Source organism: Dendropsophus ebraccatus, chromosome 5 (genome assembly GCF_027789765.1).
Source record: "Dendropsophus ebraccatus isolate aDenEbr1 chromosome 5, aDenEbr1.pat, whole genome shotgun sequence".
Lineage (NCBI taxonomy): Eukaryota > Metazoa > Chordata > Amphibia > Anura > Hylidae > Dendropsophus > Dendropsophus ebraccatus.
Window position 1 is genome coordinate 37,606,808 of NC_091458.1, and position 5,479 is coordinate 37,612,286.

The 5,479-nt window shown below is 42.9% G+C and overlaps 1 non-coding gene across 1 annotated transcript; it reads right to left on the reverse strand.

The window, feature by feature from the left end:
- Nucleotides 1-202: 202 nt before the first annotated feature.
- LOC138794311 (U2 spliceosomal RNA) lies at nt 203-389 on the reverse strand. Its single transcript, XR_011363444.1, has one exon. It is a non-coding gene; the product is annotated as a U2 spliceosomal RNA (small nuclear RNA).
- Between the last annotated feature and the right edge of the window lie 5,090 nt (nt 390-5,479).

Genomic DNA, 5,479 nt, shown 5'->3' on the forward strand with positions numbered 1-5,479 from the left:
ATACTGGCTAACAATAGGCCCCGAATTAGTAATGGATTCAAAGGGGGTTAAGTTAACCCCCTGAGGACCAGACAGTAGCGATTTTTCCCTGAAAAGCCCCTCTAAAAACGTCATATGCATAAGCTATGGCGTTTTTTAGTGAAGCTGAAGACTTCCATTAAAGTCTATGAGAGAAAACCACACCATTTTCCAGAAAAAACGCCAAACCTCAGCCTGCTGCTTTTTTTTTGTAAAACTGCCACAGAGCTACAAAAACAGCACAAAATAAAAACGCCACGTGTGCAAGGGAAATCATAGACTTCCATTGATTCCCAGCTTGAGGCAGTGTGAAGGCAGCCTTATAAGAACAAATACTGCACTTGATCTAAGCCAAAAGGCTGAGAAGCAATGGGAATTGTAGTTTTGAAGCAACTAAAGAGGCTGTGGTCTGACATCTGTGAGCTACAGCATAAGATGGGAACCATATCTATATGGAGTGAGCCTTAGAGCAGTAAGATTACAGCAGGGCAGGGGCAAAAGCACTAACAGCTCCCACTGAAAGACTTTGTGACGTACAACAGGGACAGAATATATTTGCATGTTATGTCATTTATTCAAAACAGCATGTTAGTGGGTGGATCCATGCAAATTATTTATTACTGCTTTCATGGTCAACTAAACATCCAAAACCTCTGTGATTTAGACACGGCCTAAGATTAAGACCCTTCTTTTCCAACACACACACACATTCCTGGTTTCTTTGCACTTCTATTGCTTTTTAGTTCCTGGAATCCCACCACTCCATAACCTTACAGATCCTACACTTAGGGTATGTTCATACTGAGGATTTTTTTCAAGGAATAGATGAGGAAAGTTTTCTGTTTGAAATTCCTCACCTATTCGGCTCTGGCAGAATAGGAGTGGGTTCACACTATGGAATCCACATGGACAAGTTCTGGCGGATTTCGGCACTCGTACCTGCTCACGGTGGCGCGCATATATGCCCATTCCATAGACACCATTCTATGCCCAGGCAGATTCTGCTGAAAGCACTGACATGTCAATTCTTTCGACAGATTGTGGAATTGGCAGAATTTATTTGACTTTGACTTATTTAGGATTCTTCTAGCAGAATCCACCCAAACAATTGACGTCAATTCTTTGGGTAAGGTCTCATGGGACATTGCTCTATTCATATTTTACGGGAGGGATTTCAAGCTGAAATCTGTGTGAACATACCCTTATTAAAGGGGTACTCCAGTGTGGGGGCACTTTTGCCCTGGGATCCCGCCTCCTTTACTGAGTGGCTGAGCGGACCTGAGACGTCACGCCTCGGGCCCACGTCAGACACCCGGAAGCGGTCAGGCACTGGAGCGCCGCGATGCTGGACCCGCCGCTGGAATCGGGGAGGTGAGTGGACCTCTTTTCCCCCGGCCACCTCGTCCCCGGTCCCAGCGCAAAAGTGCCCCCACGCTGGAGTACCCCTTTAAGTCTTTTTTTTTCCTGTGTGGGCACTGGGAAAATGTACAGATCTTGGTATCCATAGTCATTGGCCTATAAAATGGGCCTGATACTAAAATTGCAGACAGCTGCAGTGTCAGGCATAGCTTACATACATGAGTGGTGTTTCTTAACATCTGGCAGGCCCTTTAAAGCAGGGCTTCTCAACTTCAGCCCTAATGGCCACTAACAGGTCATGTTAATGCTGGGTTTACATGGAGCGATAATTCGCCCGATCGTACGATGAACGATTTGGAAGTAACGATTTTTTTTTTATAACGATCAGCATTTAGACGGAACGATATATTGTACGGAAAAATCGTTTTGCAAACGTTTTGCGATCGCTTAAGACTATCTCGCACATAAGTTAAATCGGTGAACGACTGTTTACACGGAACGATCTGCGAATTTTTTGCGAATGACCAACGACGATTTGAGAACATGTTCAAAGATCAAAATGAACGATTTCTCGCTCGTTTGATCGTTCGCTGCGTTTACACGTACGATTATCGTTCGAATCCAATCGCTATCGTGCAAATTCGCACGATAATCGTTCCGTGTAAACGCAGCATTAGAGGATTTCCTTAGTATTTCACAGTTGATAAAATTATTTTCAGTACATCAGGTATTATCACAGGTGTTCTTTGTATGGGATGACCTCTTGATGGGCCATGAGGGCTAGAATTAAGAAGCATTGCATTAAAGTGAGGGATAAGCTGCCTGTTTTGAGGAATTATCTTCAGGCTATGTTCCCACTGGGTAGAAATAAGGGCAAAACAACAGCCGTTATTAACGATCATGTGCCCTTATTTTATACCTAGTAGGAACATAGCCTGAAAGTGAAGATATGCAAATGCAATCTGTTTCAAGAAGGCAATACTATATATTTGCATTGCACACTCTAACCTTTGGTTGCAGTCATTAAACCACACCATAACCTAATTGGTATGTTTATATGGTGTATATTTCCAATTGCAGGAAAAAAAGAAGAAAAGAAAACACACACAAATATACTGCTAAGTATGTGACAGGATGTTTTAGGACAGATTTAGATTTCTGTATAGTTCTGTGCAGTGTAAAAATTCTCTGTGTAGACCTGGCTTTTAAACAAAATTATACATATTTGAATATTACTTCTACTTAAAAAGAAAACTCAAGCCTTCCAGTACTTATCAGCTTATCAGCTGCTGTATGCCCTGCAAGAAGTGGTGTATTCTTTCCAGTCTGCCACATCTGTCCGTGTCAGAAGCTGTGTAAAGCAGAAGAGGTTTTCTATAGGGCAGTGGTGTCAAGCTTGCAGGCTTCCAGCTTTTGCAAAACTACAATTCCCATCATGCCTGAATAGCAAAAGCCTTAGCTGTTCAGACATGATAGGAATTGTAGTTTTGCAACAGCTGGAGGGCTGCAGTTTGACACTGCTGTTATAGGGATTTGCTACTGCTCTGGACAGTTCCTGACATGGACAGAGGTGGCAGCAGAGAGCACTGTGTCAGACTGGAAAGAAAACAACACTTCCTGCAGCTAATAAGTATTTGAAGCTTAAAGGGGTTATCCAGCGCTACAAAAACATGGCCACTTCCCCCCTACTGTTGTCTCCAGTTTGGGTGAGGTTTAGAAACTCAGTTCCATTGAAGTAAATTGCAAACCACACCTGAACTGGAGAAAACAGTAGGGGGAAAAGTGGCCATGTTTTTGTAGCGCTGGATAACCCCTTTAAAGCAACTCTGAATCCCCCCCCCCCCCCAAACCACTTGTACTGTCGGATAGATGCTTCTAATCTAAGATCTGTGCTGGGGTCTGTTCTGCAGTTATTGTCCTAAAAAAATACTTTTAAACTTGCAGCCCTGTGTCGAATTGGCGTGGCCTAGAGTGTCTGTGCCCTAGGCCTGCACCGATTCTCTGTTCCTCCTACCCCAGGCAGAATTTCTCCTATTAATCACTTGTAATACTGCACATGGGCCTTAACAATCCAGCATGTATGCAGTGTTCAGACAAGTGATGAATAGGAGAAATCCTACCTGGAGAATTCCTAATGGTGAAGATGGCAGGGAGGAGGGACGAAGAGGCCGTGCAAGCCTAGGGCACAAACACTCTAGGCCATGCCAATTTGTCACAGGGCTGCAAGTTTAAACATTGTTTTTAGGACTGCAGGGTACAGATTCGCTTTAAGATTTTAAAATAGAAATAATTTACATATCTGTATAACTTTCTGAGATTAGTTCATTTAAAAACATTTTTTTCCCAATGGACTACCCCTTTAAAGGGGTTACTAAATTTTAAACATAGCTGCGTTCTTCCCCAAAACAGTATCATCCCTGTCTTTAGGTAATGTGTGGTATTACAGATCAACTGAATTCACTTCAATGGAGAAGAGTTGTAACACCACACATAAAAAGGGCATTGTTTCTGGAAGAAAGCAGTTATGGTTTTTTTTATATCTTGGATAACGCATTTAAATGGATTGTATGGTGTGTTCTCATCTGTGTGTAATAAATAAATGAAAAATAGTACTCACCTTACTAATCACCTACTGCTTCTGATCTGATGAGTCCTGGGTTCCCCTCTGATCTCTACTTTACGGTCCTTTTAGACATGGAAATATGATATCACCAGCTGTTGGTGATAGTTGTGGCATCTAGTTATTTAATAAAAAAATAAGTAAAGAGCAGCATTAAAGGGGTTTTCTGGAATGACTGGCCTACTAGGATAACCCACTATGATGGGAGACACGCTGTAGCATCATATTAAAAAAGACCAGCCGTTATTTTACCCCAGCAGGCATGGGTGGTGTGTCAGCACACACGTAATGCATCCAGAGGAAAGTATTGCAGACCATGCCATGAATGAGAGTATTTCACACACCTGAAACGCGTCAAATTACATGTGTTCGGATTATGGATGATTTATAATATTTTCCAATAAAAAAGAATTGTGGTTCTCAACCAAGCACTGAACACTTTGGTGCCAAAGACTACAGAGGTTCTACCCCACCAATATCGATATAGTTGTGAGTAGGGGTACTCTGAATGTGGCACATATAGGAAGGGGGACTGAAATGATAGAAAACTCTCAATAGCATTGGTGGGGTACTGTTAGAACACAAGGAATTAGGGAGATGACGGCAGAAACTACTAATTCTGCCTACTCCAGTAATTCCCATATTCTGATACCAGTTGTCCCCAACTTGTGGGTCTCCAGCTGTTGTAAAACCATAATAACCATCATGCCCAGACACTATGTCGGCAATTGTAGTTGTGCAACAGCTGTAGACCCACAGGTTGGGGAACACTGATTTAAACTACAGGAGTGAGATCCCTAACCTTTGTATGGGACAGGGATAAGAAATCTTTGGTCTTCCAGCTGTTGCAAAACTACTATCATGCTGGGACAAGTAAATCTTTGGCTGCCCGGGCATGATGGGAATTGTAGTTTTTTAACAGCTGGAGGGCCGAAGCTTTTCCATCCCTGGTGTAGGAGATGCCACAGGAGTAGGAAGAGTTGAGGTCACATGACACGCACCTAATACAGGGAATGGCCATGTTTTCGGATAATATGTAAATGACTAATGGGGTACATAATAATACATAATCTAATAACCCATTTAAAGGTAGACCCATATGCTGTAATAATATGATATCCATCAGTATATATTCCACACCCTGACCTAACATAAGCCCTAACACTATAGGATTCTGCACAGTCTGTAAACACTGCCGTATTTTCCCCTATTTTAAGGATGGGGAACCTTTGGCCCTCCAGCTGTTGCAAAACTACAATTCCCATCATGCCTGGACAGCCGAAGCGTAGCTTCGGCTGTCCAGGCATGATGGGAATTGTAGTTTTGCAACAGCTGGAGGGCCAAAGGTTCCCCATCTCTGCTAGAATGACAATTGCCCAAATACAATATGGCGGCACATTTACTTCCGATATCACTCTGCGCCGGATGTGGGGAAACAGCGCCAACGGGGAGCGGAAGTGACGCCGTGACGTCAATTGCTGC